Source organism: Alligator sinensis, unplaced genomic scaffold (genome assembly GCF_000455745.1).
Source record: "Alligator sinensis unplaced genomic scaffold, ASM45574v1 scaffold468_1, whole genome shotgun sequence".
NCBI lineage: Eukaryota > Metazoa > Chordata > Crocodylia > Alligatoridae > Alligator > Alligator sinensis.
Window position 1 is genome coordinate 1,374,006 of NW_005842087.1, and position 27,723 is coordinate 1,401,728.

The window sequence follows — 27,723 nt, forward strand, 5'->3', positions numbered from 1 at the left end:
CATAACCCTCATGCATCCATTTATTCTAAAATAAGCACTGAGGTATTAGATATATTTACATTCTTGTATTCCTATAAAACAGAAGCTTTCATTGCTTTAATTGGACCTCTCTGGGTTAAAAAAAAAAATCACTGCATTAATAGTAGCTTCATATTAATTTTAGCTGCTGACAACATGTCTAATAGCTGTTATTCAATGCAGTGTTTGATTAAAGAGAATGACTAGAGAAGCAGGCTGGCAGTCAAAGACTCAGCAATTCTATTCCCATCTGCTTAGCTCTTCTTGATGGTGGGCTTTCAGCATGTCATTTATAGTCTTTCTTTTTCCAGTCTTCTATCCATAAAATGGGAATAAAATTCCATATAAAATGAGAATAAAATCACCTACCTCTCTTAAAAGGTTCTTGTGCAGGATACACAACTTTTGAAAGCATTTCTCTTGCAGGGAAAGGGATTACAAAGTTGAGACGTTCTTATAAAGCAGTGGTTTTCAACCTTTTTTTCATTTGTGGATCCCTAAAAAACTTCAAGTGAAGGTATGGACCCCTTTGAATTTTAAGTGTGTGTATTCACATACTTTTGATTGATCATAGCCATTTTCACAGATCCCTTAGACAGTCTGTGGACCCCCAGGGGCCTATGCACCACAGGTTGAAAACTATTGTTATAAAGAATAGTCTGCCAAGAGTAGCCCCCATGTTCTACACCAGAGGAACTCCAGCATATATTGGACTACTGATATTAGGTTATGGACAGACAAAACTTTAAAATCATGTGAGGTGCTTGCCAGTTGACAGTGCACACATCTGTCTGCTCCTATACTGATATAATTCAGCAAAATTGATATAACTTAATACCTAAATGAAACAGAAGCAGGATTAAAAACAGGAAACTGTAACTGTTATATTGGAACATCATATACTAGTATAATTTAATGCCAGTGCAACTCATGTTCATCCACACCTTTAACTGAAGAAATATGTCACAAGGAAATGAATTATCCTGAGAGGCCATCTAAGTTCATAAAAAGCTGTATAAATCAAAACTTACACATTATACTCAACCCAGAAGCCACTAGGTAACTGTTTCTGATTGCAAAGGACTGGCATCACGCTCATGTTGGAATAACCTACTTACAAGCTATGGTATTCTGCACTAGCTCTAAGTCCTGAAACAATTTGAAATGGAGCCCTGTGTGTAGGACAGTAGTAATGTACAGTAATTTAAAGTTAGAGGTGACAAATTATGGCTGCCATATATTGATCTTATTTGTGCTAAGTCATGACAGGGAAATTATGATGAGATGTGGTTGCCTTTCATAGTATCTCGAGTTTTCACATGATTTCAACAATACTTTACCTTTTTATAGCACCTTTCATCTGCAAGGATTTTAAAATGCTTTATGACCTGTGAATAATGGTAATTTCATTCCATACTGAAGTGGGGTTTAGCAGGATTTACACACTGGCAACACAGCCATAATACAATTTGTTTGGGAACTTTTTCATAGAGGAACATAAGTCTGGAAAGAATCTTCTGTGGCTGTGAGTCCAGTCCCCCCACAGCCCATAGGAGTGGGTCATCTAATCATAGTCATAAGATTATCAAGTTCTGTCTAAAAGCTTGTTAGATTGTTTGCCTTTACTTCTCCTGTTGGAAAATCATTACTTGTTTGTCAGTCAACAGCCTTCCTCCAATTTCCAGCTTAAATTTATTCATAGCCAGTTGATATTTACTCTTATGCCAACATTTCCCCTCATGTAAACAGCTCTTCTCTCTCCATGATGTATTTATAAAGAGCAATCATATTGCCCCTCAGTCTTCATTTTGCTAAACTAAACTAACCAAATTCTTGTAGTATTCTCTCATCAAGTAGTCTCTATTCCCTTGATTACCTGATACCCAGTCTGACTGGAAATTACAGAGGGGTTCCCTTGCTGTCCACCACAGGAAAGATCATTGCAAGAACACTCCTCAACCAGCTCTTTCCACTTCCTGAAGAACTCTTCCCAGAATCTCAGTATGGGTTGAAGGCATCAAGAGGTACAACTGGCATGATCTGCACAGCTCACCAGCTGCAGAAAAAATACCAAGACCAACATAAACCTCTCTACAGGGCATTCTTTGACCTCATAAAAGCCTTCAGCTTTGTCAAGCAAGAAGTACTATGTAGCATCCTTCTGAAGTATGGATGTCCAACAAAATTCATCACCATTTTTTGCCTGCTCCATGACAGTATGCATGGGCATCTGGTGCCACCTTAGACAGGTGCCCCGCCCCCTGCAACCTGTGGGGAGGGGGGCCTTTGGCCAATCCCACTGACCGGGAGAGGAGGTTCCCCTGTGGCCAACTGTGACTCGCCAGCTGGTGCTTGTGGGGGGAGGGGGCACCAGTGCTACAAACTAAAATAACTCTAGATTTAGGATTCAGAGGGTTGCCTGTCTATAAGTAAGCTTTCCCCAACTCTAAGTATAAAATGCTTTCTTTGTCATAAGACATATTACCCTCCATTTCTGTTCTTCAGAAATGCATTTTAAATGTTTCACAGACACAGACAGCCATGAGACAAAGCCAATACATGACCAGACCAGTTTTCTGGAAATGACAGATTAGTGGCTTTCCTGGTTTACACAGAGTGATCATCATAATTTTAAGGACATCCTGGATGGGATAAGGAAATCTGGGATGAGAGGGGCACATGTGTGTGTGCATGCACACACACACACACATGCACAGACCTGACCCTGCAGCTCCCTGAAGCCCTGATGGTGGGACAGGGTGCAGTGGGGAGGGAGAGCACAGAGGCCCACATCCAGGCTCTATCCCCTGCGCACACAGGCTGGACCCAACTGGGAGTGGCCCCTGTGCAGCGCCCCCCAGGCTCCACCAGTCTGTACTATGTAACTACACAACACATCCCCCACCACCCCCGGTAGCTGCCTGGCACCACCACATGTAGCCGGGGCCTTGGCAGTGGCTGCAGTAGCATGACAAGGCTGCCAGTGGGAGGGGAAGTGCCATGTGGCTGTGGGCTGATTGAGCCTAGGGCACCCTATGCAAGGGCTGCTCCCAGCTGGGTCCAGCCTCTGCATGCAGGGAATGGAACCTGTCCATGGGCCTCCATGCAGTCCTGGCCCACTGTGCCATCCCAGCTAACCCCATGCAAGTGCCTGAGCCAACCCCCAAACCTGGCAGAAGGAACAATGCTCATCCCAGTCCACCCCCACCCCTCCCGAGCCTGCTCAGGGGGAGCCAGGCTTGGCAAGTGTGAATGGGGTGGCCCCAATCCAGGACTTTTGATTCAATTCTCACCAATTGGCTGGGATGCCAGGACAGCCTATGAAATCTGGGACTGTTCCAGCCAAACCAGGACATATGGTCACCCCAGGTTTAGAGGACAGCACTAGTTTGGTCTCACTAGCAAAAGAAAGCTCAGCATCTCAGTACTCTCTTGTGACAAAGCTAAATTCTGTCTCCAGATGCTGGCTGGTTGTCAATGCTAGAGACATGAGATGTGAAGAGGACATTGCATTGAGTCACAATTATAGGTAGGACAAATATCCAGTAACCTAACGGTGCTGACACACATGCAGCTCCCCAGTAAAACTCACTGGTGCTTCACAGAAAAAGCCATGAGTTAGACTGACCCTCCCAACCCAACAGACATACACTGTTAGATTGGGAGGCTGGGTGATCAAGCTCCACTTTGAAGCTGATCCATGGAGAGGCTGCAGGTCTGAAGCATTTGTCCTCTAGCCCCATCCTGCTCTCCAAGTTCCTGTGCTCTCTTGAGGGGGAGGGAGGTCAGTTTTGGGGTTTCCTCAGCCTGCTGGAGTGGGGAGGCAGGTGAATTGGAGTCTCCCACCCCAGTGGGGCTCCAATCTACCTGCCTCACCCTCCAGCTATGGCTGGGCAAGCCCCAGACCAATTTTACTCCCTTTCCTTCTCCTTCTCCCTCTCCCATTCTGAAGACAGTGCCTGGAGCAAGGCTGGCCTGCGTCAGCCCAGCCTTGCTCTGAGCATATGCTGACAGTCATTAATGAAGGCACTCCACTTTGGTGCTCAGATTGAACCCTCATGCACAGCCAGTTCAGATTGTCATGTGACCGGGTATTTTGGAAGCGCTCAGCAGCCCTGCACTAACAGAAGTGCAATGCTGTAGAGTGCTTTCAACAGCCAATCATGAGACAAACCATCATGTCGGTCAGCACTGTAAAAAAAAAAAAAAAAAAATCAATCAACAGGGGAAATGACCTCTATTTCTCTTCCCTAGAGTCAGGATTTAAATGAGTTAAGGAAAAAACATTACTTCTTACCTTGATTCAGAACCTTTGTGTCATAATGACTCCTGTACTCAGGGATTAAACAGGATTTATGTAACCAAAATTTAAATCTAGCGTAAAGGACTTTTTCTACTGCTATTACCCTCCACAAGGACAGTCAAACTTCTAAAGCCAGCCAGCTTGCCTCCCTCAGGTGCACAGCTCTTACACTGTCTTGAGATCATTACTTAATTCAGTGCACCTGGCTGGGTACTGCTACCTTGACAACCTCCTCCCAGCCTCCACTTCAGGCATACATCTGTCATGAGTGAGTGAATAAATTAACCCTCTTCATTCCAGCCCTTGGTAGGATCTCAATACCTGTCACAGCTCCACAACCATAGCAACTGAATACATTAGGTGAGGCTCCCTGTAGTTTTTTTTTTTCCCCCTGATGAGGGAATGGATGAGAATGAAGAGTCCTTGTGCATGTCCTTGAATATGATTTTGTTAAATAATAGGCAGGATGGAAGTCCAGGGAAATGAGGTTTAAATTTAACAAAGAACTGTCTATGGAAGAGGATCTTGTGTGTCATATGCAGAAATATTCAGGAGGTGAGACATAAGCCGAGATTCGAGCTCTGGAATTATAGTGTTGGGAAGCTGAGCCTCCTGCTTTCTGTACTGCTTCTCAGTATAGTGCTACCTTTTACTGGTATTATTGCTTCTTGCTCCAGCACCAATAAAAGTAAGCTGGCATTGCTAAAGTGTCAGACAAATAACAGAAGTAATGTTACTTTTCTCACAGAAGCAACAAAAAGAGTAGTTCTATTCTTATCACAACTATTATTTCAGATGGAGCTCAGGAAAGAGAACTGATATGAAATTCTGGCTGTCTTTAACAGGCCCATTATTATCTGATTGAAACCCACCCCCACCCCTCTGTAAAGAGAGACAGACAGACATAAAGACAGAAAGAAAATTGGGATATAACACTTTAGGGATATTTAATTTTTCTTACTGCAGCTTTCTCATCAGACAGAAGGGAAATATTTGTTTTGCTACAGGCTTCATCTCAGAGTAATCACAGTAGAAAAGAAGCTTGTTCCCTGAATGGTCTACTAAACATCTTTATTCAATAAGATCCTATTTTATACTAGCTATTAGCAGATCTTCAGGGGGGTATTGAATGCTAGTGCCAATGGTGCATGAAAACTAGATGAACTGAGATTACCATCAACTGCCTCTGTTAACGCTTCATATCCGGTCTAGCCATTATTTGAAACCCTAGCTGAAAGCTTTTGGACTTATCAAAAGTGTAAGGTATTATTGGGAGCAAGGAAATACTTGGTTAGAGCTAACACTATGTCTATATTAGGTCTTTGTCTAGCTTAGGTCTTTAGGCAAGCAGCAATACTAAATGTAGGTGCACTGAAGCAAACCTATGTCAGTGTACTGCAGCAGTGAAGATTGTAGTATAGTTTCAAATAAGAATGAGAGTCAGTGATGCAATTTATCATTCACATCACTGGAGAACATCTATCTATAATAAGATTTTACCATGGTAGAGCTGTATCAGTGTAGGTACACTAATGACTAAATACCTGGCAGAGATCATACCTAACGCTGTTACGTAAGCTGTGACTATCGAAGATGCTAAACGTTGTCATCTCCCGCTATAGATATCCCCTTTAGAAATCTAACATATACCAAATAATTGCATTAGATTAAACATAATGCACTTTACATAAAATATATTTCTATACTTGTAAATTTATATTTCTTAGAACTGTTAAACTTATACCTACAAAAATTTGGAGACCAGTTTGGTGTAATTAAAGGAATTATTCAACACATCAACTTATGTGTGTGTGTGTGTGTACGTACATACACACATAATATACAGTACAGTGGTTGCAATTAAAGTCTTTGCAAATTTCTTTGTAAGTAGTTAATACTCTCATGCTATTGCAACACTGTTAGTGAAGGAGTATTTTTCTGTGGTTCAGAAAAGGTGGTTCAGAGGATCTGGATGTAGTTTCCTGTTATCACACAGATTTCCTATTGATGTTGGTCAAATTATTAATCCTTCTGTGTTTCAGTTCTGCATCTGTAAGTAGGTATGATTATTTCTTTTCCTTACCTTTTTCCTGTCTTGCCATTTTAAAATTAAATTCTTGCTGAGTGTTTGGTCCCTAGCACACTGAACCCTCAAAAGGTTGCTTGGACTGAACAACACTTAATTGAATTTTAAAGTGCATATACTTAACTTACATCATGCCATTAAGTACCCAAATGGCGTTAAGATTAGAGTCAATCAGTAGGGTAACTAGGGGTGGGTGAAGGGGGCATGCACCCAGGTGATGATTAAGGGGGGTGCTGGGGGCATGAGATGGACACACTTACACTGCTGATGCAATAGTTACAGGCTCAGACTGTGTGCAATGGGGCCATAAACCAGGCAGTGATGTTAGACAGCTTGCAGGTCCTGGCAGGGGCATGTTTTGGGGAAGGGAGACTTTCAGGTCCTGGCAGGGAAGTGTTTAGGGGAAAGGAAGCAGGGGGTTAAGACAAGGGGGCGCTCCCCCTGATACTGAATTAGGGGTTTTATTTGTTCCCTCGATATAGCATTTGACAGCATCTTTGGGGGAGGGAAGAAGTGAGCATTTTAATTCCTAAGCTGAGAGAGACCTTCCCCTTGAGCTGTCCTGGCCCCACCACTTAACTCCATATTCTGCACATCTGGAGCCCACAGTTGCTAGGACCTGTGCACCCCCTTGCCTCCTAATTCTGGTTAAACACTTTTAAAAATTGCATTCAAAGTAAATCCAATGCAATACCACAAATTTAATCTCTTTGCAATGAAAAAAAAAAGTTTAAATTTTTGACCACTGTGTGATTCCAGCAATCAGGTTTTGTTGTCTGACATTTTTTTGTAGTTTTCAGCCAGAACATTTCTAACAGCTTGTTTTCTTTCTCTGAATCCCTTTCCAGTTCCCGTGTTTTTGTTTATCTAACTTTTACCATAGAGAGGTGCTAATGACATTTCTAGCCTGCTAGCTATGTTTTTTAGAAATATGCTGCCAGATAAATGATTCCATAATTGTGCCTTTTGACGCAGCTGAAAATAGCAGTGGATTCCTCATGGGTAATTGGCAAACATGTCACTTGGTGACATACTCAAGGTATGCCTGAAATATATTTGGTGATGAGGAAGGACATGGCTGGCCCACCCACTCAAAGTCCAAAGTAAAAACAAAAGGATGTGCTCCTAAGGGAAGGTAAGCTCATTATCTGGAAAAAAAAAATTGATGAAAAAGCACTTTAGCAAAACAAACAAAACGAAATGGATGACATTATTCCCTTCAAGACTAAAATAAGATGCAGAATTTAGAACTTCAAAGCCATCTGGTGGATTTGGATATATATTTTCCATTAATTTCAATGACAGGTTGGTGTTTAAATCCTCTGGGGCATTTTGAAAGGCTTGCTTGAGAATGCTGCATCAGATCATAAGACCCCCCCAGTAAAATGTTACCCATTTAATGGCAGTAATAATAGCTCTCGACTGGAAAGAAGACCTGAAAACATCAACAGGTCATAAATTGCTGTGAAATGGAAGGGAATTTGCATTCAGTGTCATAAAATAGCATGCAAATGTACCATCACAGAAGAAAAAAAATCTGGCCGGCATGTTTAAAGGCTGAGTCACCTGTAGTTTTGAAGCCTGGAAATCCTTCCTGCCTTGCAACTAGTTTGCATATTTTTAGACCTGGAACTTTGTATTCTTCAACAGATACTTCAAGGCAGGCAAGCACTGTCACAAAGGGCTGGTCTCAAGGTTTCAGGATTCTCACCTTTCTGCTAAAATATACAACAAGAGAGAAATAAGTGCCAGAGAGAGAGCTCAGATAAAGTCCATTTATATTATATAATTATAAAATTATTTACAAAACTGGAAGTCTTGGGGGAATGTTTTGGTCATAGATTATTCCTCCATAGCACCATGTGAACCATAAATATGTTGCCACCAGCGTAAATGTAATTGCATTACAGCACATTGCATTCAAGAGAAGCTGCAGAAGTCAGAGCATCCCATTCTCCACTGGTGCAAATCAGAGTAGCTAAAATGGCTTCAGTGGAGCTATGCCAATTTACCCCTGCTGAGACTCCTCTCAGAAAAGCTAAAGCCAGCTGTCAAAAGGAAAGGCAGAGGTTCCAAAATCATGTAATTTCATAAAAAGCTATTAATAAATAGTGAGGTACTGGCGCAGAAACATCCAATTACCCATCGGTATATTAACCTCTTTCCTCACACATGCCAAAGTGTTCAATGGAAGCAGTGCATTCAGTCCAATGAAATGTCCTCTCCGCCCCTATCAAAATGTTAAATTAGCTGGTTCTAGCAGATGACTTAATGTTTTAATTTGCTATGAAGGTTAAGATCATGTGTTCTGCAGTGAAAATACCCCCAAAAAGATTAAGCAGAGTATGCTGTAGGAGGGATTTGTTGACCAGAAGACTTTCAACTGGCATAGAAAGTTCTGACTGCCAAAGAACAATTTAGGTAATACAAAACAAAAGATTGCTCAGATTCCCAAGGCAGTTCAGTGTTATCTGCATCACCTCCGTCCTCTTCCTTAATTCAGCTTTCATTTCCTTTCTTGCTGTGAAACGGTATCACCTTTCTTTACTTTGACCATTCCTTTTCCCCTTACACTTCCTGCCTATAAATTGCAGATGCTTACAATTATGCTTCTAAGATTATAGTTAGGCACCTAGAGAGGGAGCGTTATTTTTAAAAACATGAAACATTACAAGCTTCATGAATTTGCATTTATGTATTTCCCAGGTGATGTGATTTGAGATACATTTTGTTACAAAAGTAGCAAAGTTTTCAAACATTTTTTCCACCAACAGAAGACCTTTGAATAACAATCACTTCTTCCATTTTTTCCCCTCTCTGTGAACTCAAAGCAGAATTTTCTCTATTGCTGACAAAGTGAACTTGAACAGTAGGAGACCAGTAAATCTCTAAAAGCAGTGGTGCTTTATGTACCTTAAGTACTGTAAGATTAAAAATGTGGTTTTATCTCAGCATGAGCCCAATGTTAATAACAAGTTCTGTGCAAGGATTCAAAAATTCAAAGCTTTGAGAATTCTGTAATTGAAAATTGCCCAGTCATGCATGGACTAACCTAACAATGGAGAAGCAAAAATTGTCTGAGTCAGTATTTCACTCGAATAAGAAAGTTTGAGTAGGGCAGTAAGTGTCCTTTAATCCTGTATTATCAACTTTGACATACCAAATATGCTCTGCATTTGCAAATGAATCTACATTCAAATAACAACTGACAGCCTCTGATTAGAGAGTCAGGCATGTAAAAAAAAAATCATTTTTGGTACTCAGTAAAAATATAACATATGTTACAACTTTACATCTTCAGCCCAACAACAATCATTTTACCTATAGCTAAATTAACGTCACAATGCTAAGCAATTATTTTTCTTCAAGTTGTTTTTGCTGTTGCTCCTTTTTAATGAAGGTTCTCCCCTCCGCACCCCAACAAAAGATTTCCCATTCATGCTTCATTTTCCAACAGCTTTTGCCATAACAGTATGGCTAACAGATATGTAACAGCATAAAGCCCTTCTTTTGGAGAGGCATACAAACAAATCTGTGCACTGCAACATGGAATTTAACTTTATGTGGTGCCACTACATGTTATAGATTATTCTTTAAAAAGGTATATTGGAAAGTAGAAGCCATAATAATAATCATCATATTTAGCAAATGAGGTGCATCACAAAACTGGTTCCTTCATCTCACATGCCATTAGGCAAAAAATACAAAATAGGGGATCATATTGAGAGGGTCTTTGTCAATTAGATGTAGGTGGGTAGAAGTCTCATAATATTACTCCTCTCTCTCTCATGAAATCCAGTCCCTGATTTTGAAATCGAAAGGTTTAGAAACTCACCTTACATGCTAAAGAGGCTATTTTCAAAGTTGGTGATGAACTAGCCCTTGCTTTACCTTCTTAAATATGGAAGAAAGTTTAAGTAATTTTGTGATGATTTTGTTGTATCAGGATCCACTGAGCATTGTAATTTAAAACTCATGCTAGTTTTCTAGTGTCATTGTATTTGCACATTAGTTTTCATGAACATTATCGTGAAATTATGACCATACACTGCGGTGTTCAGCTACTCTGAAATGATTTCTTGCCTTACCTATACAATAGTTAGTGTTACTTCTTCTTCAAGTAAGTCAAATTAGATATATGTTTCACTACAAGAGATAACATCTCTTTATCCTTGTGTATATTACATCACCAGCAAGGGCCTTTATTTGTATACCTATTTCTCAACTAACTACAGATATGGGAGTTCCAAGAGGCAAGGACAAGCATTTCCAGTTTGTTAGACTATTCAAAGGTCTCCAAAATTCAAGTGATTACTTTGATGGTATCTTTATCACTGAAGCTAGTCATATACCTGTAACAGGGCCCAAACCCCCATGACTTAGGAGGGCTTCAGTGGGGACAACTCACGCATCCCCAGATGCCTCCCCCCCCCCAAGAGTTTCTTGTCCCTTATCCCTCCCTCCCCTCACCCATGGCCCTTCTTTGGTGACCATGGTGCCAGCCCTACCTTGGAGCCAGCTCCCCCCCTGCCCCAGGACACAGCTTACCTAATGGGTATGGGAATGGGTCAGCTGGCCATTAGATCAGGTGACCAGAAACACTGGAGAGAATAAGAGGCAGGGGAAGAAGAGTAGCAGGGTGGCCAGAGGGAGAAAGCCAGAGTTGCTGTGGCTTTCCCTGGGAAAGGGACCTTGAGGAATCCTTAGGCAAACCCCTGAGGAAGAAAGGGGAGCCAGAGGGATGGCCACCCCCTGACAACTGACCAAGTTATGAGATAAGGTCTTCTTTTAGTTTACATTTCCTCTGGGCTCTGAACAAGCCCCAGGGGCAGCCTGGGCAGGGGTTCCAGTGCCAGCAGGGGATTTAAGTTGTAACACAGTGGGGAGCATCTGGGAGCAGGGTGCCTAAAGTCTGAGCAGCTTCACCATTATGCTGAAGAGCAGCTCGGGTTCCCATACCATGCACCTGGAGTGGGGCCCTGGGCAGCTGAAACAACAGTGGCCAGGAGCAGAGGTGCCTGGCAAGACACACATCTGACAATGTGCTAACCTTGCAGGTACACCCCAGGGTGGCCTATAGTACTGTATATGTTTCACTTACAAAATGGGACCGCAATGGGAAGAGTGACAGAGATGCTGACAGCCATTAGCAGTAGTAATCTCAACAGGAAACAGAAAGCACCACACAGTCTATCAAGAGTGGCAGTAGTATCCTAATACTTTGTTGCTGATGATAAATTAAACACAAAAGCAATATTAAAAAAAAATTGAAAGAACGCAACAGTGTTACATCTACTCCTAAGCCTCGTTTGGATAAGGCCACTCTTATAGCTGACCATAACAAACTAATTTTTGTTTACCTGCATATGATGTTTGAACTATGCAGACTTTTATCATACACTTCAGCAACAATACTTCACTTCTTTACCCTGCTTTTGCAGTTCTTTGAACAAAAATCCATCAAGAAAAGGTCAGAGGTCCATCAAACTAGCAAGCTTTGTGGGTAAGCATGCTTTAGGTACCCATTTTCTGTAGTCAGCAGCAAACAAGGGAGTGATGTGGTTAGCATCTCATCCAGTCACCTTTAACTCTTCTGGTTGAATGACCACCATCTGGAACAATCAAAGACCAACCAATCAACTTTGGTATGAGTCCAAACCAAGGCTTGCATCCTTGTGTCCTAAGCTTTAGCAACAGGATTTAATTGTTCTGTCACTACAGCTCTTGCAATTTCTGTGTTGTAATTTCTCAAACAGCTGTTGGAAAACTTCTTTTTTTTTTTTCTATTTGCTGTGCAGTGCTTTGTGTCTTGATGGGACCAACATTATTTTTGCTTAAGTAGTTTCTCTGTTATTTTTCCACTTGACATCTGACATTAAGACAGTGGCCAATACTACGACAGTTATATTTTGCTTGTAGGATTTACTCTGAAATTTAAACTTGCTAAATTCTAAAATACTGCATCTTCCTAAATGTAGGCAATCAAAAGTCTACTCAAATCTATTTCCAAAAGACCAGAAGTATCATACAATGAGGAGAAACATTTGTCTAATATTGATAATAGCTGGGGGGGGGTTCAGGTATATAACATCAAAAGATGAAACAATGGGAGATATCCATGTGAAGAATTGCAAACATTGAATTCTGAAAATTAGGCAAAATTTTCCAAATTTAATGTTTGTAACTTTCTGGTAATGTGTTATTTTGTTCCTGCCTACAAAAAAAAGTCAAGTAAATGTGTACAACTTCTGTGAATGCGCAAGCATTAGAGAAAAAAAGATTTTTTTCTAGCTCTATACTTGTTTTTCTTTAATTTCTGGGTAAACATTTTACAATATAAGTCATATCCTAAAGCCAATATAGGTATGACCTTCATATTCCAGATATAATGCTTTCCGCTAGGCAGTTCTTTGCTTCTGTATTTCATATTCTTGTGATATGCTCATTTTAAAGGTTGTATGAACTCTGAACCACATTTCACATATGGACAGGGGACCAGACATGTCTTTAATGTTCAGTAGCAGTCTAGTATGGAGTCATATGCAATAAGAGGGGATCCAGCATACAGACAAAGAGTTCCCTCTTGTTTCATGTATCATGAAGAATCTTGATAGGTGTAAAGCAAAATAAATTCATAGAACCTCTAAAATTTCTGAAACAGGCCTTAAGGAGATCATAGTAATTCTCAGAAATGTACGTTAATCTAAAAATAATGAGCATATGCAACAGCATTAGGCTTCTTAAACTTCATAAGTATATTTAATCATCCAAACATATTAAAAATACGTGGCACTTTAGGATATTAGTATACAGCAGTCATTTGAATGAAAAGATCATCTGAATGGAGAACACCACTGTGTTTTATTTGATAATTTACATATTGTTCTATTTTCACTTTACAGCTTCCAAAAAACCAGAAGAAAATATGTTATTTCTAATAATACAGGATTTGGTTATTGCCTGGTAGCTCCCCAAATTGCCTATTATGCTTTTACATGCAAATAAAAAGAAGAAAACTCTATGCTTTCAATTTTCAAACTGTTTTTTAAAAAAATATGTTCATTTTCCATTATATGCATGTGCCCAAGTCTATGAATATGCAGATGGAAAACTTCTTATCTTTTAAGACAGGAAAATATTTGCTTCTTGGATATACTTAGATCTTGCAAAGTACAAGTTTTAAGACCCTAAGACTATTAACCCAAGGTAAAAGATGTGACCTACTATTGACAGTTTTGTCCTTTAATAAGTTATTTTATCGGGAAATTGAAGCAGCCCTGCTGTCAACTGTCACAGGCAGATTTTCCTAAAAATAATAAGATCTTTGGACAATTAAAACCCAATCCTGCATGAATGCTTCTTATCAAGGGTTAAATGCCTCCAATGGTGCAGCTTTGGCTGCAACACTTAACAGGATTGGACCCTCAGTCAATCCTTTTTTCCTCTGTATTTATGAAAACATTTCCCTTGAGTGATAACAAGGAAAGCATAAAATCACCTCATGTAAATTCTTTCCTTCACTAATAATACTGACTTATTTACAAAAGCTGTAGACAATTTCTATCTTTCACCAATAACCTGATGTGGAACTGTAGACATTTTTACATACATTTCTCAACAAGTGTTCCATTTTTAAATCAACATATTTGCACAGTAGACAAAATAGAAATAACAGTCTTGTGGTTATGTCTAGACAAATAAAATGAGAAGCAAAATGAAAAACAATTGTCTGATGAACCAGAATGAAAAGCTTTCCGATTTAAAACAGATGTTCATGATAATATAGGCATATGATATACAGTTGAATTTAGAGTACTAAATAGTTCCTGCCATTGCACTACACCAGAAATCTGAAAGAGGTCTGCAGTATTAGCAGAAAATGGCTCAATTAAGGGTCAGCAACCTACTATCCACAGACATTTGTATACATGCATGAGCTGCAGCACAAGGCGATTTTAAAAGCACCCATCACAGTGGTGCATGCATTTGTATAAAAAGCAAAATGTGCATCAGCATTGAAAAAATGGAGACAGTGCGCTTTTGAAATAAGCCACATCAAAGGTGTTTTAGTTCAAAAGTGCACCACCACCATTTTCTGTACACTGATGCACATTTCGCCATTTATACAAATGCATACAATGCAATCTCAGGCACATCAGCTCATGTGCTCTGTGGACTAGATTAATCGAGTCTGCTCTGATGCGCTGGATTACCATATCAACCAATCCCATCTAGCCCATGAAGCTGGGAAATCTTTGATCACAGAATCATAGATAACTAGGATTGGAAGGGACCTCAAAAAGTCATCTAATCTAACCTCCTGTTCAAAGCAGGACCATCCCCAACTATATCATTCCAGCCAAGACTTTATCTAGCTAGGTCTTAAAAATCTCCAAGGATGGCGATTCCACAACCTCTCTTGGGGTAGCCTGCTCCAGCACTTTACTACCCTCCTAGTGAGAAAGATTTCCTAAGATCTAACATAAACTTCCCTTGCTGCAACTTGAGACCATTGTTCCTTGTTACCCACTGGGCGCATCTACATGAGACACATAACCATGGGCACAAACTGTGCCACTGACACTACTCCGTAGCAGCATGGGAAAAAACCTGGGGGGCATCAGGATGGTGTAGTAATAACTGCACAGTCTGGTGCACCTGTAGATGTGCCCAGTTTGTGTTACATTAAGGCACAGCCACTCTAGGCTACACTTTAGTGTAAACACCCCACCTACCACTCCCCTGCTGGCCTGAATTGGGACCACTATGCCCCGCACCCTCTCCACTCCCCCAGATCCCTATTCACTGCCCCCCTCTAACTTGTGGCTGTGCGGGAACAGGGAGGGAAGGGTTGACCTGACTGCCCAGCTGTCACTGCTCCTGCTTTCTGGACAGGCTCAGCCCCAAGGAGAGCCACAGCTTAGCTGGGCAGGCAGGTTAACTCTTCTGTAGGAGGACCAGGCCCTTGAGGCAGCTGTGGTGCCCCTTAGTGGCTACACAGCTCCTGCCCCAGTCTGGTTCCCCGTGTTAGCCTCCCTTTTTCTCTCACCTCCCACACCTTGATGGGATTATTTTCTGTTGTAGAAGTGAGGCCGTTCTAGTGTCCCTGAGTGAATCCTATCCTGCTTTTGCCAGTAGGTTCCTCCTGTACCCAGCTGACCACCATTACTGTTCTTCAATCCTTAAGTGGGGCCCACTTGGCCCCATCAGTGCCTCAGGGCACCAGTCACCTTAAGAGCTATTTGTAGCCTCCTTCCTACCCTACATTCTCTGGCCCTCTCATCCTCAGGCCACCTCTGTTGGCCGTCTGGGCTCAAGCTCTGGCCTCTCAGCCTCAAGCCACCTCTGGCCCTCTACCCACAAGCTCAGGTTCTAGCCTTGTAGGTTTTAGCCTGCTTCCATCTTGCACCCAGGCGGGGCTCAAAACCAAGTACCTCTGTGGCCTCCTCTTCACAGCCACACCCAATCCTCTGGTTTAAAACCTAGGACAAAAATACAAGAAGCTGCTTCAAACTCAACCACTGTCCCTTCTAGATCAGACTACTATCAAGCCACCTTCTTGCTCTCTCAGTCTTGGGAGTACCTATCATAGCTTGCTGCTCTCACTCCCCACCAGCCTGAGCTGGCAGGAGCTCCTCTCCCTGCTGAGTTTCAGGGCTGCATTACCTTCTGCTTTAGGGACCCTTGACTTATATCCCCAGGGTCCCCCGCTTCTAGTCAGGTGCTCTCCTGTCTGGCTGCAGGTGTGCCCCCGCAGCCTCCAGGGCAGCTAATTGCTGCTGCTCTGGCTATGATAGCAGTGCCCTTGCTGCCTATCCAGGGCTCTGCCCTACCATCCTATTTCTGGGCAGCCAGCCCCACAAGAGGCGCTCACAGTCTATGGGTCCCTGGCTGCCTACTCCCTTGCAGCCAGCACTGTTTTTTTCCCACCTGGACCCATCCAGGTGCCACTTTCTCCCTTTAAGTAACAAGAACCCCTGTCTCCCTATTACATGTTCCCCATCTGCTTCCCTGGGACAGACAGTCAGGCAGTTACAAACAGGTGAGGGCAGGGAGACAGGGGTGGAACCAGGGGAGCCCTGGGAAGCAAGAGGCAGGAAGAAGCCCAAAATGGGAGGGCAAGGGGGGGAGGGGGCATTCTTATCTTTCAGTCCTCCAAGCCCCTGCTAGCCTGAACTGTGACTGCTCCAAACTCAAGCTAACACTCATACGGGTCAACATGTGTGCAGCTCACAGCCTAAGATGTAACAAGACCCTTTGTTATTAGGTTTTTATACCAAAAAAATGTGTCCATAAAAGCTAGTGACACCATTTCACAAGCCAATTTTATTCTTGCATTTTGAGGTTTATTTTTCTACTCGATTGAATTCTCTAACCCCATTACCAAAACTAAATCCAGCCTCAAAAAGAAAGATCTTCTAACAATCTTCCCAAATCAGAATTGCATTCTCAAAATACCCCTCCCCTATGTCTGTCTCCCTGCACCCAATTCAAAATCAACATTGAAGGAAAAGAATGGCAGAGGTAATGAGTTTTGCTAGATGTTCTGAAAAAAAAAATCAGCAAATCTAGACTCTGGGGCTGTGTCCAGATGAGTAGGGGCATGTGCTTGCAGTGGCACATATAGTAGCAGCACAAATTTGTGCCACTACTTTGTGCCGCAATGCCCGGCCCTGCACATGCTCTTTGTTGCGGGTTGTGCCCAGCTCCCAGCTGGACTCCACGTGTTGTGGGGCATGGAGGCTGGCAGAGGCAAACGCTGCCTCTGTGCAGGGCTAGCTGGCAGGAAGCACCCTGCACTCCAGCCAGCTGTGGGGTGGCACGTGGAGATGGGAGAGCAGGCTGCCCAGGGCTGCTAGCTCCCTCATCTCCGCATTTGTCCCAACATGTGCTAGTTTTGTGCCACTTTTTTTTCTGGGATTGTTTTCTTTGCTACTGGGAAATCCTGGTGGCAAATTGTGTCCTCATGCTGCAAATAGCAATGCCTCAAATGGCTTAACATGCAATGCATGCGGTTTGTGCTGCCACAGAGGCGTGTGGTGCCACAAACCACACATGCCTGTACATCTAGATGCACCCTGAGAAATCAAAGGAGACACCAATTCAAGACCAAAACATCCCTGAAGGAGAAACACCTGCAAACACACTCACTGAGAGCTTATTAGCTTAGCCATATTAGATTATTGTAACTGCCAGGCTTTCACACAAGGTAAAAGATGATTTATAGTCAGGACCCCAACAATTTAAACAAAAATTTGAACTGGAGGTTAAATACTACTTAGTGTAAAATACAGATCTTATATCTTCAAGGAACTGAATGGACCCTCCTTGCAGTCAAGGAGAAGGTTCTACCCCTAAAAAAAAGGATATTCAGGGCAAGGGATGAATCGGGAGATTTTTTTTCATTTTTTCCCCACAAAATATTTTCCCCTGTTTTTTTACTTCTATTTCTGATAATGTTAATTAACATACATAATTAGAAAGTAAATGGAGGAGTGAGGAACTTTCTGTGATAGTGGAGAGAGACTGAGGATATTTTCTCCATGGATTTATTTTAATTATTTAAAATCTGGTTGTTTCTGGTTCATTCCAAAAAAAAAATACTTGCTCTTGAAATGTACTTTTCTGAGCTCCAGGGACTTCCTCTTTGGCAGGAATAATTTAGCAGTGTAGAGAGAGGAAATAAACTCCACCAGAGACACAGAAATTGCTTCAATATTCTCTTCAGTCTTGACAGCAAAATTTTAGGAAATGGACTTTACGATCTCGAAGGTCATATGTTCAAGTCCACATTAATCTGTGAGAGTCTTCAAGTGTCAATCAGCAAATTGTCATCCATTTTTACTTTTCCACTCATTTTAGAACTCCAAATCAGGCAAAAACTGCCTTAAACTTTAAGATGATGAGGCAGGATCTGTTAGGAGACAGGAAATTATATAAAACGCACATAGTTCCAAAGCTATATTGGTCCATAAAGAGGAAATCTTGATTTTTAAGGAAATTAAGTCCTCTGGCAAGGATAGGAAGGATTTCTCATTTTTCCAGAAATCTTTCACTATCTGAAAGCTTGTGCATTTGTAGACTTTCTAAAATGTTTCAATCTATTGACTCACAGATTATATGGATACTTTTAATTGTTTTCATTTTACCATTGATTCTTCTGTCTGAGGTTGGACAGGTATCAAAAAAGGCTATTAACCCCTCCACTCTCCCCTACCCTTACATTTTTCATGGATTTTGTGTGTTTAAGGAAAGTTGTACAAGAAGTAGGCCAAAGGGAGGATAAACTGAGCCAACACTTGGCTTGCTATGTCAATATTTCAAGCCAATACTTGGATAGGATTTGACATGAGGCAGTGAATGAGCAAAGCATTTTAATCAAAGTACTGAGCAGCCTGAGTCTGAGTTAGCAGCTGTGAGGATTGTACTCCTTTGAAGAGTGGGAGATGGAAAGATTAAATAGGAGTAGGATTAGGCCTTTGCATTTTGCAAGTTCTGACTCTGTATTTTAACTGGGAAACCTGAATATTACTACATATTTAAGTATTTTCAGAATTCTCACTAGCATCTCATCCTTTGGAAAAATCTAGATGTGCATTCAATCATTTGACTAGAAATTTATAAACCAAGCAGGCATAGATACCTATGTCAGTCTGAAGTCAAACAGAAGGCAAGGTAGATCTGTACCTTAGAAAGTGTCATAAAGTCATCTCATAAAGAATCTAACCTGACTCAGATTGATGTTAAGCATGCCCACACAATCATGCAAGATGTAAAGTAGGCCTATCCTAGTTAACTGTTTCTAGTATTTTCTGCTATTTTGGATTCATCATTTTTTTGGAAAGGAGGTCTGAACAAGAGATGTTAATGTAATTGCTAAATTTAAAGGCTATTCTATGATGGTACATTCATTTATCCTATTTAATGCTGAGCTACCACTGAGACGCTAACATCTTATAATCCATTTATAGAAGCTGTGTGTATCTATTAAAATTAAATTGTTTACATTTATAATGCTATATAGCAAATACAAATATTCATTACTTTAAAGAGTGTCTCACTGCACTACATATATATCATTGTGAAAAGGGTGGTTTCCTTTTTAATGTTTGGCTAAACAGCTGCTGCAGATACATTAGCACCATCTTTTGGTTAAACTATATCCTGACCTACATTTATCAATTTAATTACATTACACAATCTATTATATGGGAGGATAGAAAAAAACATCCTTGCAAACTTCATATGGTACACTATAATTACATAAGAAGAGAGGTAAAACCTTTGGAAATACGAGATCATGCAGTAGGTCACCATTCACTTCTGTGACCGGAAGTACCTGCAGCTTGGAGAAAAAGATTTTCTCCAATCTTTCTACTGGAGAAAATGAATGCAGAAATAGTGAAATTCAGAAGGCTGTTAGCTCTTTACAATATCAGTATCTCTTATTAAACTGTACAGATTCTCATGGCAATTGCCAAGAGGGTCTCAAAACGGCTTAGGTTCCCTTCCACTCACCTCCTGGTCCTCTACCCCTTTTTCTGATCATGTTGCCAAGTCTCTCTCTCCTTTCCCACCCTACCTGTGTTCCTCCTCATGGTCTGCTGGAAAGGAAGAAAGGTTATCAAGAGTAGGATGTATATAGATACACATAGCACCCATTCATATGGGTACCACACTTGCAGAGACTTTCCCTCTCCCCTTAGCTCCAGTCTCCTTGCCCTGGATCACAGGATGGTTCATGCTCAGCATCATGGCAATTTCTTCCAAAACCCTGCCCTCCACATCCCTTTCTATACAGTCCCTTATGCCCCTCTCCTCCTTCCCTCAATGGGAAACAGGACCTGGAGATGGCTCCAAGGCTCCATGCAATTCCCAGGGAAAAAAAGTTTCCCAGATTTTCCAGGAACAGATCAATCTTTTTAATGCTAATTTGGTCTCCCTCATGCTGTTCTATCAAGAGGTCTTCTCTCTCATCACACCAATCTCTACTCACACAATCTGCATCATGGAACATCCCCAAATTTCCCCCAAACACACTAGGGAGTCCTAGAATAAAAAGGTCACAGAAATTACCCAAACAAGTCAAATAGCAAAACATTAACCAGCTCATTCATGTATAGATAGCTGTTCCCAAATGCCTACAAGAATGCCTCAACTATTTCCAGCCTGTAATCAGAGACAAGTGATCTTCACACTAGTTCCTAGAAGGGCTTCATTGCAGAGGGGACAGCTGTGGCATTTTCAGCAGTGAGCCACATGCTTCACCACGCACAGTGAAAATGTAATAGGCCTGTGCAACAGTTATCAGTACTCATACTAGTAACTGTGCTTTAGACACAATAGGAGGAAGTCTGAATGTGTGCCAGATCTGAGTGCAAGCTCAAGATGCCTTAATGTTGTGTGTATAGACAAGTCCTTAGTCTATCAACTCAAGTATCAGAAATCTAGGTTTTGAAACTACAACTCCAGGATTCAATCCCTGATGATAACCTGAACAGAAGGTTGGTGTACACTGAATATTATTTATACTATTGGCTTCTTGAAATGCCAGAGCAATATAAATGTAATTTCCTTTAAGTCTGTTTCTCTGTAGAGGAGAGTAAAAAGGACTTTGTATAATCAGAATGAGGCCTTTCAGTGCTTACTTGGCTATAAAAGCTGACATCATATCATTTTCTTAAAAGAAGTGTAAAATGTTAGCCTCAGTGTTTTGATAGTTATACTCCATTTACTTTCATTTATCATTATACTATATTCTCTGTTAAGTCTCTGTTTATGTCTTCTTTACTGAACACTTCTAAATACTGGCTTTCTACAACCTCTTAGAAGTATGTTTCTGCTTTTATAGTTCTCCTGTGTATTTTAAAATGTTCTCCCTTATGAAATTATATAAATAAAAGGAATGAAGAAACTACCTTTTTGGTATATAGACAATTGCACTCAATCCATTATTGGCATAATTCTTGGGCCAGTGGATTGCATCATCAAAGGGATACATCATCAACAGTTTCTCAGCAGGATGGTGTTAGTCCAGCCAGACGAAAAGTAAAATTTGTTGAAGTGAGGTCAGAAATTGTTTCCCACAGTGTGACCCACACTAGGATCCTGCAAAAAGATGGTAAAACTTTAAAAGGCTTTAAGATTAAAGGATCTGTAACATTTTCAGAAAGATCTAAGAGGTAAAATATTTTATGGTATGCATTCATTTTCTTTCTTTCTATTTCTCTCCAAATAGAATACATTAAGAGACTTGGAGTAACCCTATATACATTTATTTTAGTTAGTTTAAAAATTGAAATTGTATGGAGTAAAATGGTACAAAGGGTGCGGATGATGTTGGAACCCAGAATGGTTCATGTTTTCTGGACTGCAGAGAAACTTGCTGAACCAGTCTTGGGCCTCATTAAGGTCATTAGATATCATATTCTGAGTCTATTACAGTCATTGACATCAGTGGGTCCTGAAAGTATAGTTTAATAGAATAAGATGACAAGTTATAAGATGACTGCATCATTTGGCTTTTCAAAATGTTGCCTTCCCTCTATCTGGCCATTAGCTATCACAAAGCATATGCCCAAATGAATACATTTTTTTTCTGCCAAGGAACTTTCTAACCAGCAGAAGACAAAACAACAGCTTGCAAAAATGGAGGATCTCTATTTTTATGAATAACACTAGAATTTGTCTTATCATGTTGGTAACAGCTTTATCAGGCTGTGGAGCTAGCAATCCTTTCAGAATCCTCTTTAATTCACTTGCAAAATAGCTTTTAGGGCAAAACAATATGAAATATGTCTTTTCAGTGCAATACTTTAAAATTCAGCTACTGAAATATGTAATCAATTTGGTGTTCTGCTTTGCATAGAAATGTCATCATCATTCATTGCAGTCCCAATCTATGAAGGTAGATGTATCATGATTTGCCTGTGGCATTGAATGTTGTAGCTTAGTTAATCTATACTAGGAAAATAATTTATTACATGACAGTGGCAATACCAATGTAAAACTTAATATAAAAGAGAAGCAATAACATTTACAGAGAAATATGTGCTGTGTATTTAGATACTATGAACATATTAGGTATATAGACTTGATTGTAACAATTACTGTTGTAGGGCTAAATTCTGCCAGCCAGAATCTTTTTTAGTTGAACCTTACTCTAAGTCAGATTGTGATACTCTTATTCATAATAAAGATTGCTTAATGCTACAAGTACTTCCATTGGCTTCAGTGGCATAGCTTGTACCATTCATTGCGGGAAAGGGTATCATAAATCTGGTCTTTCATGTGACTAGTGACTGCAACAATGGGACTGCAACTTCAGTTAGATGCAATTTAGGATAACACAGGCAGAATCTGGCCCTTAATAAACTTAAGGTCTTTTCATTTTCTTCATTGGACCTGCCTTTGCTGGCATCTAGAAGTAATAGAACAATCAAATTAAATAATAACATGACAAATCATGACCCACCTGTGAAACCATGTATAGAAGCTGGGGAGCACAAGACACCTCTCCTAAGCTTCTTGTAGTAGCTACTATATAGTGCAAGATGAAGCATTACCTCCATTTCCAAATATATCAGCCAATGCAGCTGTGCTGGGATCCACAGGGTATATGTTATGCTGGGTATACAGACCTATATGCTGGGTATATAGACCTTTGTTTTACTCCAAGGTAAAGGTATTTAACATTTCCCCAAATATTGTTAATGTTTTCAAGGCCATGTAAAATGGCATTCATGATCAGCACTAAGTATTTGCAGTGAACTTTGTCTGTTTTCTGGAAGATTATTGATTTTTAAAAATATATTTATTTAGTTAAATCTCCTGCCCTATCCAGATTTACTTTTTACATTTTATTTGTCATTGATGTGAGCTCCTTAAATAAATATGAGCAGATTGCTTGTTCTCTACACTACACAGGGTATATGTTATGCTGGGTATATAGACCTATATACAGGGTATATAGAGTATACTGTCCTTCCTCTATACAATAGTTCTTCCTCTAACCAAGCATGAATCTAAAGGCAGATTATGACTCTATGAGCTAGTGAGGTAACAAAACACTGCATTACCCTTTGCTGTGTTGCTCATAGCTAAGCCATTATTAATCCTGAAGATATAAAACAAAAAATACAGTATACCATATTTTAAGTGTAATCTAATACCAGAGTAAAAATATTCTGAGGTAGTCCCAACAGCCTGAAATTCCAGAATGTAAAGATAGATCTGTTCCTATCTGTTGGATGACAGGGAGAAAATAGTTATAAAGCTAATGCATGTACATATTTCCTTGGGAAAAGCTTTAGTTTAAGGTTCAGCTTGAACTGATATAATGAAATGCCGAAAGTGGACGGGCATGTATTTTATGTTATACTGCATTGATGAAGAATAGATTTAAACTAAGCTGAAATAAAACATTAATAAGCTGAAATAAGTGCATCTCACTAGAGGATGACATTGCTTTAACCCAAAGCATTAAAATACTAAAGTGAAACCAGCCTACTTCTCCTTGTTGATAAGGCCTCAGTAACCAATTAAATTAAGTAGGGGTTCTAAATCTATATATTTTGTTAAACAAAGTTTTGATGATTTGAAATTTGGATAATGAATCTACTGAAGTGGGATTTCCTTGTCCCCTTACCAACTCTATATTTTGTCTATTGATTATGCAAGCGTTAACTTGAAGAGAAATCCACCCAAACTGAGATTCAGTGGATATATAACTGATTAAAAGTAGCATTGATACTTGGATGACAAATGATAAGTTTGATGGCTGACTTGTGCTTTTTAAAAGTCATTTAGCAAAGAGCACAGCATTTTTCTGGTATGTCATCATCATTGTGAATTATTTGTTTATTAACAACTTGCTTTTAGTAAGCAACAAACCCTGATGATAAACAATTTAAAAGATAGTCACTATAATAATCCAATAGTGTTTGGGTAGTTTAGGTACCAGTGCATGAGCAACATTATATTATCTACTCCTGTACATTTAAATACTCTTGTATAAATATTACTATCATTTACAGAGTCTCATCAATTTGAAAAATTATATGCCATTATCATGGGTGTTGGTATCATATGGAGTACTGATGCTGCATTATCTTATATGATAGGACATGGCATAGAAAGACAATGGGAGTAAAGCAATAAATGTATCCACAAGCTAGTGATGTCTCTAAACAGATCCAGTGCCGACAAAGCTAGACAGCATTTCAACTGTTTGAAATTGTGTAGCCAAATGTCCATCATCTTTATTACACTCACTATCTCCAAACTGACTAAAGAGCCAGGAGGTGACAAAGCAGACAAGAGAGTTTCTGCCCCCCTGGGTGACTTTGAATAAGGGGAAGCCAGTGGCATGGCTTATCTCCCACAGGAATAGGAAATTATCAATGGCTAACTCTTCCTTTCTGCAAGGATGGAAAAGTAAAAGGAAGAGTGAACCAACTATGGTAGGGCTGTCCAGCTTCTAAGCTCCTGGAAGCCACGTGTCCCAGGAGCCACGCCAGAAGGGACCATGTGGTGTAGGCCACATCAGGTATGCAGTGAGCCTTGCACAAGGCAGATGCTCCTCCCAGCTGCTTCTTGCAGCCACATGGACACCCCAACCACCCGCAGCACCAGCTGACCCGCCCATTGCTGTACTGCATGGGTGCAATTTCTCCCTCCCTGCCTTCCTTGCTGCAATGTGCACCTTCAAGGGCACCCTCTTACTGCTGCCTTCTGGGGGCAAAATCTCCTCCCCGTGAGACCCTTATGCCATTCCCGTAGTGCAGCCTGGACTAACCCTCAGCTCCCTGTGCTGCCGCACTGCCCTGCCCCTTTGGGGATGAAAGCAAGAAGCAGAAGTCAGAGGAGAGAGAAGGAGACTCCAGCTGCTGTTGCAGCTTGAGCTATAAGGGAAATAGCAGCCAAACAAGAGGTTGGCAGCTGTAATTTAACCCTTCATGGGCCACCTGTTGCTCAGCCCTGAGCTGCAGCATAGAGTATTCTTTGAGAGATGAGGTAGATAGGAGCTCCTAGCTTGGACAACCTATTTTCTTCCATCAAATGTTGATACTATACTCCCACAGGCAAGGAGATTTGAATCTCTTTAAACCAGGCTCCCTCTCCTGGTCTAATTTAAAACATTCTCCTACCTAATAAATCCTTTCATTACAAGACAGTGAAGAGAGAGGAGGTGACAACCCTCCAGGAAAACTGGTGCTATTCTCTGCTTTTAAAATACCAAGAGGTGTAGACAGAATCACACCATCCGGAAACTCTGAATAACTACTTCAAACAAAGATATATTTAGGTTGGGGCTCAGATACAGCATTATTAGACTGGAATGTCACAGCTAATTCTATTTCGTGACTGAAGGGGATGCAGTGAAATCTTTCAGAATTCAAGAGAAAAATATACCTTTGCCCATCAAAAATACTATCATAGTTGTCTATTTAAAAGTTTTAAATTGGAAATTAAAATTGCTTTCTGACTGGGAAGAATTGTTTCCACTTCAAAGGGCTCATGAAGTAGGGAAAATCAGGAAAGGCTTTGAAAGGCTTATGAAATCAGATTAAAACAGGAGTGGGAGTTCTCAAAGCATCTAAGCCAGAACGTAAAAAAGGGAGATCTCGCTCTGCTTTCAGCTAGATGGACCACAGCATCAGCTGTAACTACCACTGAATCAAAATGACACTTATACAGTCAAAAGTGTTTTAGTGCTCTTTTGGACTCTATTATCTGTTATATCTTACATTTTTGCATGTAGACTTGCAGTGACCTGTATACAATGACTGAAACTATGTACAGCTGTTAGTAATTGCATTGACAAAATGCTTTTTCATTCTAAAATACTGACTCTCAGAAACCTAAACTTGTTGTGGGAAATACCTCTTTAAACAAAAGAGAGTTTGGGGAAGGTTTCCTGGTTGCAGGCTAAACGAGGATTGAACAAGATAGAGCATTGCCCACAGAACTGAAAATAGCCACAGTAATCAAGGATATGATAGGATGTGGGAGGCTTAGGTTCAAGTTACTGTGTATTGTGAAGTAGTGGCCCAAGGTCTCTTGGCTACCCACATAAAATGCTCCCATGTGTGTTTATGTAGCTAAAATGATTCCCAGCAAGCTAAGAAGCAGATGAAGTAGATAGACCCACAAACCAAAAACTGTGCAAGTCCCTGGGAGACATAGACACCAAAGCAGGACACAGGCACTGGTTCCAATGTGTCTGCCGAAGAGGGGATGGCGGTAGCCTTTGTTATCTTCCATTCTTCAGAAAATAAGACTTCTGTACCTTTGTGTGTAAGTCTATTACGAGGGATCCTGGTTTTCTCTGATAAAAAAAAACAACAACAACAACATTTGGATTAAAAAAGTAACCCAGATTCCACATTTTCCCATGATTAAAAGGAAACACCGCTGTATAGCGGTGTTTCCTTTTAATCATGGGAAAATGTGGAATCTGGGTTACTTTTTTAATCTGAAAATTGGGGATTTTTTTAAATCAGAGAAAACCAGGTTCCCTGCTATTACACAGCAGAGGTTCAATGTGTCACTGAGTTCTGTTCCAGATGCTAAACTGGCCCACACAAATTCCACTTCTGCTGGGAACAGAGGCAACAAAGGGGTAGAGAGACCACAGATACATTGTCTGTCTATCACAGAGAACTTTCTTACACCCTGAGTTTCCTGTCCTTATCATGGTAGTTAAAGCAGAAGCAATTTTGCAGACCTAAAAGAAAACCTAGATAAGTTTCATATCATTCTGCCATGCTTGTCTCAACTTTTTGAGGTTCAGCTCTCCCTAACTGCAGGGTGGCTGTTCAGTGCTGTTATGTAACAAGCAATCTGCTCATATCTATTTAAAGAGATCACATCAATGAAAAATAAAATGTAAAAAGTAAATCTGGATAGGGCAGGAGATTTAACTAAATAAATAATTTTTAAAAAATCAATAATCTTCCAGAAAATAGATAAAGTGCACTACAAATGCTTAGTGCTGATCATGAATGCCATTTTACATGGCCTTGAAAACATTAATAATATTTTGGGAAATGTTAAATACCTTTACTTTGGAGTAAAACAAAGTCAACTCAGATGAGAAAAAAATCTCTCTAAGCCGCATCAAAAAAATGAGATCTGATACCTTCTGTAAGTACAGCTCTGCTTTCCATAGATTAGTGTTTAAAGTCCTCTTAGATCTCGATTTTTTTGTTCCAGACAAAAAAAAAGACATATTGCATAAAACATTGGATGACTTCCTTTGATCAGATGCATATCTTTTACATTTTATTCTAAATCAGAAAAAACAAAGCATTAT